Below are 16,484 nucleotides of genomic sequence, written 5' to 3'. Positions count from 1 at the left end.
CTGAAGTACATCAAAATTTCCCCACATTTGCCAAACAAAACTCCCCTAATTTAACAGCCTTATCTACGATCCAAAAGTAAGAAATATATCACAATGACCTTCACTAATTCTCGAGGCTTTTAGATGTAAACCCACCTTCCATTTCCCCCTAATTCCGGTTGATTTATGGAACAGCAATAACCCAATAAGGGAGCGTCTGCATTTCAGCGCACAATATCTTCCGTGCTATCCCAGATCCGCATATTGGATGAGCTTTCCCTCTAGTTAGTTCTCTTGATATTTCAACATCCCAGACGAAACAGTTTTCTTTAAGGCAGTCACTCTTCTGTTTACGAAATACTTCGGGGTGTTTTGTCTTATTAGGCATCCCTTGCAATCTTTTCTTAGAATTTTCCTAAGGGCAGCGTTGAAACTCCAGCTGATTTATGAAGAATGCAGACAGAGAACTCAAATCGTTATTAGGATATTTCCAGCGCATTTGTTAAAAGGGTTAATGTAGAATAAATTAAGCTTACCTTTTTCACTACGCTAAAAATTATACGAAAAAACAAATGGATGTTTATACCATTATATAAACGTTCTTATCTTTTAACTAACATATATTCACGTTCCCAAGACGAAATAGTTCTCTTTAAGACAGTCACTCTTCTGTTTACGAAATAACTCGGCGTGTTTTGCTATATCAGTTATCCCCATGAATAATACGTTAGGTTCGCGTTGAAACTCCCTGTTGAATGACGAAATATGTTTATGAACTGAAATCCTGACTAGGACATAACCAATGTGCTTGTTAAGAGAGTTGATATAAACTGGATTAAGTTTACCCATCTCATTGAAGTAAAAAAAAAAAAAGTCCGCTTATTCACAAGCATGAACAAACGCATGCATATTCATTCACATGCGTAAACGTACCCGTTTTGTAACTAATGCGCATTCCCATTCTCATGATTAGTTTTAAACATTACTTAAGTGTATGCATGAATGGAAAGTTAACAACAAGAAGCTTAAGCCAAAATACTGTAATATTTATTGCACTCTACGTACAACACTTGGCACAATGATGAAATTCTAGCGCATATATTCTTCACTTATTTTTCATCATTACTTTGATATGAAGCAACTCGACTCTTTCATTAGCGTGTAATAAAATTTTCCATTCACCTGAAGCAGTTATAGCGACCTATCAGTCAAAAATAACTATTGTTTTTCTCAGAAAAGTGAAGGGAGATAGTCGAGTTCGAATCAGAATAACGCAATAACGCATCATTTTTCCACCAAAAAAGCAAGCAACCTTTTTATGCACTTTAACTACATTACAATTTCCCCATATTTGCCAAACAAAACTCCCCCATTACAACAGCCTTATCTACGATGCGACAGCAAGAAATATAATATCACAATGACCTTCACTAATTCTCGAGGCTTTTAGGTGTAAACCCACCTTCCATTCCCCCCTAATTCCGGTTGATTTATGGAACAGCAATAACCCAATAAGGGAGAGTCTGCATTTCAGCGCACAATAGCTCCCGCGTCGTCTCAGATCCGCATATTGGATGAGGTTTCGCTCTAGTTAGTTCTTTTAACATCCCAGACGAAACAGTTCTCTTTAAGGGAGTCGCTTTCTTGTTTACGAAATACCTCGGGGGTGTCTTGTGTTATTAGTCATCCCTTGCAATCTTTTCTTAGAATTTTCGTAAGGGCACCGTTGAAACTCCCTGTTGATTTATGAAGAATGCAGACAAGGAACTAAAATCGTTATCAGGATATTTCCAACGCGTTTGTTAAAAGGGTTAATATAGAATAAATTAATTTTGCCTTTTTCAATGAGATAAAAGTTATAAGAACAAACAAATGCATGTTTATACCCTTACATAAACGTTCTTATCCTTTAATTAACTAACATGTATTCACATTCCCATATACGCTTTCAACACTTATTACGTAAGTATTTTGCATGTGTGGAAAATTGTACTGAAGCAGTCACCAAATTATTATATTATTGTATTCTGTATGTAACACTTGCCATTATGACGCAACTCCAGTGCAAGCACTTATCTTTTTCCTCACTACTTTGATATGAGGCAGTTGATCTCTTTCATCAGTCAGTAGGACCATTTTGCATTTGCCTGAGGCTGTTATAGTGACCTAACAGTCTGAAATAACGATAATTTTGTTTCATATGAAAAAAATTAAAGGACGAAGTCAATTTTGAATCATGAAAACGCGGTAGTAAATCATTCCGCTAAAAGCGCCTAAATATCTGATAAAATAGAAGGATCTTTATTATTTTGGGGGTGTACTTTGAGGGATAAAGTATATTCTTTTTTAATGCGCCTTTGTTTGGTTATTTTTTCATTGTTTTTCCTCTCTTTTGTGCTTTGCGTTAGGTTTTCATTCTCTACTTGTTTTTTTTTTAATTCAGGATATAGCTTCTTTCGTACTTACGCTAATCTTATATGAATACGTATAATTTTATATATATATATATATATATATATATATATATATATATATATATATATATATATATATATATATATATATATATATATATATATATATGTGTGTGTGTGTGTATATATATACATATAAATATCTATATATTATATATTATATATATACACATATACATATATATATATATATATATATATATATATATATATATATATATATATATATATATATATATATATATATATATATAATCTGTATCTGTGTAAAGCAAATATCTTAAAATAAAATATTTGTTTTCAGCCTCTTGTGCTGCCACTCCACCGGACCTTTTGATCTGAAGGTGGAGTGCGTTGTAAAAATTGTTTGAATCCTGCCAAGGCAGAAATTGGATAGACTGACTCTCAGAAAGAAACACAAAAATCAGATTTTTTCTTTATCAAGGGTATACTGAGAATTATTATAAATGCATATTCTGCAGTTAGTAGTGGTACCATTCACAGAAAGAACAGAGGTATTTTTGAATCATTTGTGTATGCACCGATTTCCAACGTCATACTTTCATTCACTGGAATTCGAGACTTGAATACCTTGGAATACATACGTCACAAAGTCCCATTTTTAACTGACTCTTCTGTTAACCTTCAGAATCGGTTCAACTCTCGGAAATCTATTCTTGTCTTTCGTGATAATATTGTTTGAATTGAACTGAATATAGAATTTAGACCAAAGATGGAAGAAAGGAGGTACAGTAAAAGGAACGAAAAGGGGCCGAAGGCACGCTGCAAAGAACCTTAAGTAATGCCTACAATGAGGCGCACTGACGGCACTACCTCCCTACGGAGGATAATATTGTTTGTAGGACATAGCAACCAGGGATACCTTTGAGCTGAATATTGCCCAAATTAACGAAAAACTAGATTATATAATATTGGTATGATTTCAAGATAAACCAAGCAAACGCTATGCAGTTTGTTGAACATATTTTTTGACAAAGCGGTCTCTTGACTTTGATATGTAGAAACCAGCATGTCGCGAGCATTCGAAATCTCAAACTCACGTAACAAGTTGCTGATCGTGAAGAATACTAAAAACTTCCCGAGTATTTTTGCTGCTATCGTGAATTTTGGAGTTTAAATCCACACATGCCTTGGAGTTTTCTTTTCTCTGATGCCATCAAATTTACGTGTATTGTACCCTGAACAGAAGTAATTCGATACTGGAAGGTGTACAGTCTTTTTTTTTATCAGTGAATTTTAATGAACGGCACCGCCCAGGGATTACTCAATACGTGAACTGGAAAATACCTAAAATCTACGTTCAGGGAAAATCCCAAAATGCTGGATGATATGTGGGGGTTTCGGTGTATGTTAGAGTCACGTAAGGCGACTTTAGTCATGCGGAGCGCATCTCAGAGCCGGGAAGCTCACAGAAATGAAGCATTGAGTGGAGCGTCGGAAGAAGCCCCGTCATGAGTGCTTTGCAAAAAAATTTGTTCCTTCTCTCTCTCTCTCTCTCTCTCTCTCTCTCTCTCTCTCTCTCTCTCTCTCTCTCTCTCTCTCTCTTCCGCTAGAATTTCTCTTCATGAATATGAGAAAATACAAACATTTTGATTCCTTGACGTTACAGTTATTTACCAGTTATGCCAAGTGAAAATAGACCTTTTGTGCCTCATAATTTCAGCTGAGTTAATGAGAACGTTTGCAGACTATATATAATTAAAGCAATCATTAATTTTTCTTTCAGCATTTATAGGAAGGAAAGGGCATGCTTCATAAATGCGAGTATTTCATTTTACCCTTGCTTTGGACGGTTAGTATGTCTGCTAATATTAGTTTTCTTGCTTATAATTTTAGGGAAGCAACGAAAGCAAGTTCACTGACTTTTAGATCGTGCCTCTGTTTGACTTTGTTTCTGCTCACGTAGCGCAGTTATACAAACCGCAACTAAACCATCAGATGCATTAACGGAATGTTTTCGCAATGAAGTAAACTACATGATTCTCGATTTTTAATTTTCTTTAGTATAAAAGAGTTAGGAATAAATATTTTTCATTTTTTCAAATTTTAGATTCCTTTGGAGAAAATCATATGTTGAATTAAGAAGCGGTGTGAAAGTGTGTGTGTGTGTGTATGTGTGTGTGTGTGTGTGTGTGTGTGTGTTTGCATCATCATAATCATTACCTACACTTTATCTTCAACAAAGCTCCACTCATCTTCAGCTTCCATTCTTATAGATCTCATCCACATAGGTCTTAGCCTTCCAACTCTTCTGGAGTATGGCATCAATTTCGGAAAGGTAATCTGACATAAGGGGGAAACACCAGAGTGGTATGTTGAAGCAACTGTACATTAAACAGATAAAGATCCTTAATATTAGTATTCACCAGGAAGGCAAAACTTCCATCTCTGTCTTTTATTAAAATGACTACCTATACAACATTTATGTCATACTCCATCACCTGATGAAATTCAAAAGAATCTTTTAGGAACATGCCAATAAAATTAACATGAGGCAATAAGATCATCTAAGGAGTTAGTGCCCATCTAGATGGCATTAAATTTTCCAAGATAATAGGAGACTCACACTTCTTTTATACGTATGACAATGTCAAAACCCACAGGATAAGGAATACAATACCCACTAAAATTACCCTGATCCTAGACAGTGCCTATGAGTACCACAAGATTGTCATGAATTTTGTCTTCATATAATTATCAGTGTCTGCTCTAATATATTCGCACAACACACACACACACACACACACACACACATATATATATATATATATATATATATATATATATATATATCTAATATATTCTCTAATATATTTCAACACACACACACACACACATACATATATATATATATATATATATATATATATATATATATATATATATATATATGTATATATATATATATATATATATATATATATATATATATATATATATATATATATATATATATACCGTCGAGGGAGTTTCGTGAGCTTGTGACGTTTCCGTCAACCACCGTTTGTATCTCTGTACTATTCTCTTCATTAGGAGGATGACTAAGAGGGGAAGCTGGCCGTTGATAGTCTTTTCTGTAGTGAAGGGCAGAACATACTTCACTTCAAAAACTTCCTAGAGGGCCCCATAAACAGATATCTTCACAAATAGCTTTGGTGCATCTCCAGTAATATAGCTGGGATGCCCACCTCACTAATGACTTCCTCTCTGATATGCCCCCCCCCAAAAAAAATAATAATAATCACAAAGGGCCGTTCCAGAGGAGGCTTTTGGTGACGTCCTTGATTTGCTGGAATGTAATTCCTCCTGTGTATTGGAATCGCGCCTCTTGTGAGCAAAGGACATTAATGGTCTTCGTTGTTTTGTTTGGGATGTTGATGGAAGGGGTGAGATCATTACCATTCACTTTTTTTGTGTGTATTGTATATACGATGGTCCCTTCATCAAATACAATTGTAAAAAGTGGATTAGGAGGTTAGAATGTATGAAACTCTTTTAGCCAAGTGATAGAATTTGTTTTAGTGATGGCAACCTAACTAATGTACTCATTAATTACATTAGTTCAAACTAATTTAATCATTACCGTGGCACCCCTTCCTCACCATCCCGCCATATCGTATGAATTAACACACACACACATATGTGTGTGTGTTAATTCATACGATACGGTGGGATGATGAAGAAGGGGTGCCACGGTAATGATTACATTAGTTAGGATGCCATCACTATAACAAATTCTATCACTTGGCTAAAAGAGTGGCGCACATTCTAACCTCCTAATCCACTTTTTACAACTGTGCTTGATGAAGGACCATTGTATATACAATACACACAAAAAGGTGAATGGTGATGATCTCACCCCTTCCATCAACATCCCAAACAAAACAACGAAGACCATTCTGTCATTTGCTCAAAAGAGGCCCGATTCCAATGCACAGGAAGAATTACATTCCAGCAAATCAAAGACGTCACCAAGAGCCTCCTTTGGAACTGCCCTTTGTGATTTTTTCTTTGGGCACATCAGAGAGGAAGTCATTGGTGAGATGGGCATCCCAACTATATTATTGCAGATGTACCAAAGACATTTGTGACGATATCCTCTATGGGGCCTCTAGGAAGTTTTTGAAAAGAATTATATTCTGCCCTTCACTACAGAAAAGACTATCAATGGCCAGCTTCCCTACTTAGTCATCCTCCTAATGAAGAGAATAGTACAGAGATACAAACGGAGGTTAACGGAAATGTCACAAGCTCACGAAACTCCCTCAACGGTACTACTGAGTGCCCATCACAATACACTGAGTCCTTTGTCAGTGATTACATCCATCATGCCCTCTACTCCTGAAGCGGCTGGGCGTCACCAACAGGAAACCTGACACAGGCCCCTCCAACAAAGGATCACGGAAAAATCCTTAACAAGTGGTCTAATAACAAAGACAAAAACATCACCTTGAACTTATTCTATAGCAATTTAATGTTTACAGACAAAAACCTACACAAGATCGAATAGAAGCAAATCTCGACCGTCTGTCCTATTGGTAACACGGCAGTAGTAAAATCTATGGTATACTACCAACCGAGGACAATGAAGGATCTCGTCCTATCAATATTAGTCCCCTCAAACAGCCTCAACTTTAGTAGGCAACTCTGATATAAAGGAACACTCACAATAGGAAGAACTGTGATCAAAGCCTCGTATATTGGGATAATGAGGCGCTTTACCTGCCATCTTAGAGAGAGTACCATCGAAATTCGTTACCGGGACCAACACGGACCCTGCCTTAAAAGCAAAATTATTGTTGCCATGACTGAAACTATACACAACAAGACCGGCCAAGGGATCTTCAGCTTCCTAGAATCCCTTTGTATCAGAGAGGTAAAGCCCTTAATAGCCCTTTCGATACATAAGGATAAGCACCTTCTCAACGCTCCAACATCCATGAAACCCTTATTGCACACCTAGGATTCTTGCCTGCCCAATGGACTATTTCCTTTCTACCAAATTTTGATGGATAAGCACTTTTCGCTTCCCCACCTCTCTGCCGTTTTGAAACGAATGGAAAAACTGAAGCGAAAAAAGATTCAACTAGGCCCGTACTTTTCCAACTCTATTCATTTCAAAGATTGTGATTATCAACCCGTTTTCTGAATACTTTTGCTTTCATCACTTTCTTCAAGTGAAGCGCCATTCCTTTCTCTTCTTTTCTTCTCGTGGCTTATGGCAAGGAAATGTAATGATTAACAAAACAAGTAAAAAAATGGGCCGAAGTCTCTCCGGCGCAATCGAGTTTTCTGTACAGCGTATAATCAAGGCCACCGAAAACAGATCTATCTTTCGGTGGGCTTGGTATAATGCTGAATGAGCCGTGGCCCATGAAACTTTAACCACCGCCCAGTGGTGGCTTGTCCTACATCGTTCCCAGACACGATTATGGCTGACTTTAACCTTAAATAAAAGAAAAACTACTGAGGCTAGAGGGCTGCAATTTGGTGTGTTTGATGATTGGAGCGGGATGATCAACATACCAATTTGCAGCCCTATAGCCTCAGTAGTTTTCAAGATCTGAGAGCGTACAGAAAAAGTGCGGACGGACAGACAAAACGGACACAATAGTTTTCTTTTACAGAAAACTAAAACTGCAGGAAAAGAGAGAGAGAGAGAGAGAGAGAGAGAGAGAGAGAGAGAGAGAGAGAGAGAGAGAGAGAGAGAGAGAGAGTAATTATAAAGAATTATTTTCTTACGGGAATTAACATAAAAGCAAATAAATTTCAAAGGCTGAAGGCACTGAAGGCACATTTTTCTCTTCCTTCTACATAGGTCTTCGTGAATGGTTTTTGCCTGCATTCGACGAGATCTTCCAATTAGGGTCTGCAGATGAAAAAATCTGCGACGTCCTTTGGCAACTACTCTTTGAAGATACCAAGAGAATCATTGAACCTTGCAGGATCTGCCATTGAAGTTAACGAAATATCGAATGCATCTCGGTTTTCGCTTTCCAATACAAATCTAGAATGGAACATTCCACTGTCCAGGGAAACAGCGATGAAGGTTCTTGTGCCACATCATATTTCTAGGTAATGTATTGATGTGAATAAAAGGTTAATTGAAACTTTAACATTTTGTACATATATGATATTAATAAATGTCTTTATATGTATTCCATATATATAGTATGATAGGTAAAATGACCATAAAAATAAATGTCTTTTACTGTAGTCCAACATTTTCATAAAACACTGTATACACTACAGATATTTCTGTATTCCTGTTCACTGGTGAAGAATTTCAGCAGTGAGGAGGAATACAGAAGCATCTGAAATATATGGCTGCAACGTGGATATAGTGTTTTCATGGGCCTTGTCATCTTCCACATATATATATATATATATATATATATATATATATATATATATATATATATATATATACATCACTCAGCTACAAAATGTCCTTTAATATCTAATTCGCTCTACCTCGGAAATAATATATTTTCATATATGTTACCCGAAGGGACATTTTTTAGTCGATAACAAATTCGTCGTCTCGTTGTCTCGAACCATTTAAGACAAGAATTCAAGACTACAGTGACGCGCATTAAACCACACAGCCACCAAGGACAATTGTGGCTTAATGCTTATATATGAGTCACGGTGATGTGATACATTTAATTTATATACATATATACATAGTTTTCTATGTTTTAAATATTTTCCACTTATCTCTTGCACACGAAGACTGACGAAAGAGACTGTAAGTTTTGTAAATTAAATATGATCATGTGGCTATAAATACGAAAAGAATAAAGTCTTTCATTAATGCAAATATGTGAGAATAAAAAAGAAAACTGCTGATGACGTTCAATCTTTAATCTATTTTTCCCATGAGAAATGTTAGAAAAAACTATGATTAATTACAGTATCTTAATTTCAATATAACGTGTTTTCGTTAAATTTAGAAATTCTCGATAAAGATTCTATCAGTTAGAATTATCTACGATGCAGACCATATTGATTTAATGAATTTTCCATTACTTACAATTTAACTTTTTTTTTTGGAACGATAACTACATATTAAAAAAAAAAAGATAACAAAAGCAAAGTTCTGCCTGTGCCTCTATTGTTTATTTAATTCAAAATGCATTGCAATTTCCTTTATCATCTCTTAATAAGAGAAAAAGTTCGGTTGTAGCTTATAAAAATTATGTTTTTTTTTCTTATATCATGTTTGCCTACAAATATTTTCAGTACTATTTCGGTAGAATATTGCCTCTCCTCTGATTAAAGCCACTGACTCACATCCAACCGCTTTGAATAACACAGATACGATCACCGAGGTTTCTGATTTCTAGGTCCATATTCTGCTTAGCTTCTCCATCATATCCTAAAGGTTTTGTATATATATATATATATATATATATATATATATATATATATATATATATATATATATATATATATACACATACATACATATATATATATATATACATACATACATACATATATATATATATATATATATATATGTATATATATATATATATATATAAATGTATGTAGAGTATATAATATATATATATATACATATATATATATATATATATATATATATATATATATATATATATATGTGTGTGTGTGTGTGTATGTATGTATGTATGTATGTATGTATGAATGTATGTATGTATGTGTGTATATATGTATGTATGTATGTGTGTGTGTATGTATATATATATATATATATATATATATATATATATATATATATATATATATATATATATATATATAGAATTGTTTCATGATATTGTTAGCATGTTGTGTTGTAAGTGTAGTTTGAGCTAAATCTATGCTATGTTAAAATTACATGAATTATTGAATATCATATTTGTTTATAATGTCTCACCTTCTACATGGGGAAGACTAATGCTATCTAGTTACAAAAATAAAATTCAGTCCGGCAGTTGCATCTATATTGCAAGGCTTATAATTGCAGTTTCCATCAAAATAGTATCTATTATTGAAGCGTGAAAAAGGCTCAACTAATTTGATCACAAAACAGTGGCCTGCACTCCATCTTGAATCGCGATGATTTATGCACAGCTCATTAACAAATCACCAGATCCACTACATCCTGTCGGGTTAGGCTTGATATTTATACTTCAGTATCGAATTTAATACATATACGTTTTGTCCCGTCCATTCTTAAAGCATCAATTCTTATCCCACTTCAGCGCAAATTAATTTATGCAAATCGGGCCTGTCATGACATGATTTTGGTTCATCCGCCTAACATGTAAATATCTGGTGTCGTATATATATCATCAAACGATTTTTCTATCTATGAACCCAACATGTAAATATCTGGTGTCGTCTATATATCATCAAATGATTTCTCTATCTGTTTCAGGGAAAGTCGATTGAAGGTTTTTCGTCGAATGAGCAGCTAATCCAAAAATATATCAGGCCTGATGACGAGTAAGTTTAAATCTCCTTATATTTACTTTTTTTTATGATTAGGGAATAAAATATAACGACTGCCTGGGAGCTTCTGTTTAGCATAAATTTCCAGTATCTCTGTTAATGTTTGCATAATCCGTTTAAACGATTCCACCATGGATTAGGATTGCGCATTTATGATCATTTAGAATCTCTGGGTAAATTAAAACGTCCAGCCATCTAAAATAACCTTTGCATTTTAGCATCAAAGGAAAGGTGAACATATAAAAGCTCTCTTCTTAAGTATTATTCAAACTTTTATAAGAACTTGGCAAATAATTTCTAGGAAAATAATTTATATTGCAAACATAAAACCTGATAAGCGTTGCAGTAACAAAACCAACTTTTATCAGTATTTTTCTTAAGTGTCATCTTTATATATTTTCGCCTTTGTACTGCCAATTTTAAAAGATAAGCAGATGTTCTGCTAGAAACAATATTTGCTTTCCCTTCATATGAACCCACTAATATGAGATAAACACAGTTCAGGAAGGATCTGAAAAAAAAGTCTCGCTTTTGTGAATAATGCTTATATGATACAGCATTCGAGACAGTAAAAGATTTCAGGAAGGATCTGAAAAAAAGTCTCGCTTTGTAAATAATGTTTATATGATACAGCATTCGAGACAGTAAAAGATTTCAAAGTCCTAAATTTTACATATTTCTTTCATCAGTAGTGCCAATCACCGAAGAAAGGTTGCGCCCTCAGTGCACCACTGTACAGTATAAACTACTAAAGGGCCTTTGCAGCACTCCTTTGGACTCTAGGTGCTTTCACCGTTTAGCCTCTTATATATAAACACAATACACACACACACACACACACACACATTATATATATATATATATATATATATATATATATATATATATATATATATATATATATATATATATATATTATGAAATTTTTTTATCAGTGATAGAACGTCGACTGGAGTTGCTGGATAAGTATCTGTGTCGAGGATCGCAACCCGGCAGTACCAATCCATTTATCACTTATAAACTCCCCTTCGGTGAGAGAGAGAGAGAGAGAGAGAGAGAGAGAGAGAGAGAGAGAGAGAGAGATAAGATGAGATTAATCTCCTCTTTCGGTATTTGTGTTCGGCTGATAAATCACAATCTACCGGTTCATATAACAAAAGAGCAAATTTGTCAACTGATAATGACAATCAATACTCCACTCTCTAAGAAGAAATTATTTTGTTCTTTTCAAGACCATAAAACACAAACTAATCGTTGTAGCATTGTCTGCTGCATGGCCACCTACCCTAACAACTCCCTTCCCCCCAACTCCCGCCCCCCCTCCCAACACACAAACACATACACACCCACCACTCTCCTCCTCCCGCCGCCACACATACGCACACAAACAAATTTAATTTCGTGGTATTACATATCATGGCATTTCCTATTAGTTTTTGATGACTTTGTTCGAATGCTGAATTGCTGAGTAAAACAGTTATTTCAGAAAGGTTTTTGGTTTAATTGGTAATTTATCATCAACTACAATTTCTATAATTTCTAGATACAACAAAAAAAAATATGAAATTTGTTTTCTAATCACTGCATTTACGATTCATGTTCGTAAAATCTGAATATAAGATGAATTTTAATCCAGCTTGCAAAGCATATATTGCATGACAACTAAGGTTTTGGTCAACTCCGACAATTATAAACTTCGGTTTTCAATGCATGTCAGATTATTGAGCAGCTCTTTATTAATTTTAATCCTATAAATTTTCACTGTTGTTTCTTATTAATACATTCTACCCGAATGTCGTTTTTGAAAATTCATTTCTTTGAACGAGTTCCAAAGTTGACAAAAATGAGCGGAGGTACAATTAATGTACGAAAAGCCGGGTCATATATTGGTAAAATTCTTTTTTGCTACTACTTTACGAAAAAGGGGAAAAAATATGTAGTATTGTCTTTAAAATTAAAATGTCATATACCTTTATGTTAGGCGAGCTAGCCATTATTTTCTCTTAAAAACTATATATCAAGTCTTTTAAATCAAAACGTTTGGTTAGTTGGACCTTAAATGGTGTGAGAGGTCTATGGTAATACTACTTTTTTTTATGATAAAATCTACATTCATTAACTTTATCAGTATCGCCCTATAATACTGCAATCCAGACTAAAGGAGGTCAGTAAAAAGATTCGAGTTTGAAAGAGCAACATGTCACAGATTCCAGGCGTCTCGGCAAAGAGGAGGAAATCACATACAAACAAGTAAAAAATGCGCCGAAGTTTCTTCAGCGCAATCGAGTTTTCTGTACAGCGTATAATCAAGGCCACCGAAAATAGATCTATCTGTCGTGTGGTCCAGATATAATGCTGTATGAGCTGCAGCCCATGAATCTTTAACCACGGCCCGGTGGTGGCCTGCCCTATATCGTTGCCAGATGAACGATTATGGCTAACTTTAACCTTAAATAAAATAAAAACTATTGAGGCTAGAGGGTTTCAATTTGGTATGTTTGATGATTGGAGGGTGGATGATCAACATACCAATTTAAAGCCCTCTAGCCTCAGTAGTTTTTAAGATGTGAGAGCGGACGGACAGACAAAAAGCCAACGAGGAAATGCTTGAGGCTAGATATGGAAAAATACGACGTGTGTGATGAAGTTCTTTGTATATCTGATTCGTACCAATTAATAATATTGCCAACCTCCTGATCTTCAAATACTAAGGTTCGAATTTTTCGAGCAAAAGTGTTTCTGTCTCTTTGTAGCAGATTAGTTGTTAGAGATTCTTCACGAAATTTGTTGATTTTAACGTTTTTGCATTCTCCTTTTCAGCCTAAGGATGGTTTTTTTTATTTGAAATCTGAGGGTTGTTCCACTTAAATTTAATATTATTTTATGTTACTTCTTCTTCTTCTTCTTTTAACGTGCTTTTATTCCCATTTTAATATTATTTTATTTTATATAAATAAAAAAAAAAATATATTATTTTATGTTACTGTGCTCTCTATATTCATGTATACATCATTTATAAGTTATGATGTTCATGTTCATTGTTATTGCTATCATTTTAAGTTTATCTATTTTGAGTTTGTTATTATCTGTCCGGAAAAGCGTGTTTTTATCTAAACATTACAATCATCCCTATCATGATTTACAATAACTTTCTATTACTATTTCATATTAATCAGGTGAGTGCAAATTTTTACGCTGTGCCTTTGTTTCTTTGACTATATTTATTATCATTATTTTTCCATTAGATCATGTTTATCTTCTCCCAAAAGCCTTGACGAGAATGTGCTAATTCAGCTTTCCCATCATTAATGGTTACATTAAAAATTCATCCCTCCAGTTCCTTTCATATCCACACGCCTCACATATGCGCTCAGTAAATCATTAATATCTGGTCGTTCACTGATCACTTGTCGCTTTATTGGCTCTTATTACTTATGCAAAATAAAAAATGGATTCTTCCGCACAAAAACAAATCTATAATTCATGTAAAGGTCTGGGTATTGCAAAGAATTAAGGCCGTGGTATTTTCGCAGTAAGCTTGACATAGTGGAAGTGTTATGGCCTTCAGTTTATGCGAATGATATCGTAAAAGGTTATGTGTATGTTTGTTTGTTCTTGCTTTGCGCAATTCATCCAATAATATAGCTTGGTCATTATTTCCGTATCATTTGCATATCGGAAAGGTTTCGATATATCAAGAGAGAAATTGCATAGCCAAGTGATATTACCGTTGAGAACTTTTGTCTAATAACCTTTATCTACATTAACGATTTTTTTCTATTTTTTATCTTCTGGACTAAAAGGAAATAACCCAAAGCCTGACATGATCTTTTAAGTTTAAGGAGAATATAAATAAGTTTACCCAAAACGAAAACTACGTCTAGGAATATTTGACGTAAGAAATCGGCTGCATCTCAGAGCAAAGAATACGAACATATTGAAAGGCATAGGAAAATGCAGGAATGAATATGACTTTAAACTATATCGTACATATGCAATAAAAGATAAAGTATTTTCAAGCTTTCTCGTTCAATTTGGCTTCATAATGCTCCCTGGTAAGTCTAGAAAAAGGAAGCTGCCATCTTTTACGCTATAATGGAGGGCTCGATCTGCCCAAGTCGGAAGGCAACTTGGCTTATTGGTGCAACGCTTGGTTCACTTGTATTAGCTCCTTGGATCGCTTTGAGCGTACCCTTTTCCAGCACACTTAACTTTAGAGAGGTACCATCACAAGCGTCGAGAGAAAAGGGCGTAGGGCTAGCAACTTCATCCTCAAAAGCTAGCTGAGAAATCAGAAGGGTGTACCCATATGTGTGTGTATGTGCGCGCGCGTGTGTGTATACACACGCACGCACACACACAGACACACACACGCACGCACACACACACACACACACATATATATATATATATATATATATATATATATATATATATATATATATATATACATATACATATATACATACATACATACATATACATACATACATATATACATACATATATATATATATATATATATATATATATATATATATATATATATATATATATATATATATATATATATATATATATATATATATATATATATATATATAAATGGAGATGATTATAGATTATGGGGCAATTCAAAGGCAATCTTAGTTAACTAATGAAAAGTTTTTCATCAGAGAGGATAATTTTCAAAAGAACATTCTAACACAGAGAAAATTAAAACTAACTACAATGTAAAAAGCTTAAAAATGATAAACAATAGTGAAAATGATAATCATTGAAAACATATGAATAATTTTCAGAGTTCATGTACTTACGACAAAATAAAAAGTCTCATAGATTATTTACATGTGTGCATGTATGAAGTGATTTATCTTGATCAAATAGATTTATATTGTTGAGTATTCATGAACGAATAATTCATTCCCTCATTTTTTCGTAAAAAGAATACCAAATAACCCGAAATGGGCTGTAAATGCGTAAAAGGACTTTTCCACCCTTTTCCGCTATCAAAGAGAAATAAGCCTCGTTTTCCCTTCCCCTCTTGTCTATGGGAAAGTTAGCTTCAAATGTTGGTTACAGTTATGTCTTCGCTTTTCTGCCCTCTTTTATTCTTTCCTGTACAGTTTTTTTAATAGCAACTTGCTGGTTCGTTTTACCCTCCTAACTTAAGCCATTACAATAAGAATAGTCTGTCAGCTTGAGGTATAGTATAGTTCAATCTAAAATATCTACACAACGGAAAATTATTATGTATATATATATATATATATATATATATATATATATATATATATATATATATATATATACATATATATACATATATATATATATATATATATATATATATATATATATATATATATATATATATATATATATATATATATACATATATATATATATATATATATATATATATATATATATATAATATATATATATATACATATATATATATATATATATATATATATATATATATATATATATATATATATATATATATAGTGTTAACATAAA

The sequence above is a fragment of the Macrobrachium rosenbergii genome, chromosome 59, assembly GCF_040412425.1.
Source record: "Macrobrachium rosenbergii isolate ZJJX-2024 chromosome 59, ASM4041242v1, whole genome shotgun sequence".
Lineage (NCBI taxonomy): Eukaryota > Metazoa > Arthropoda > Malacostraca > Decapoda > Palaemonidae > Macrobrachium > Macrobrachium rosenbergii.
This window is presented reverse-complemented; position numbering follows the sequence as displayed.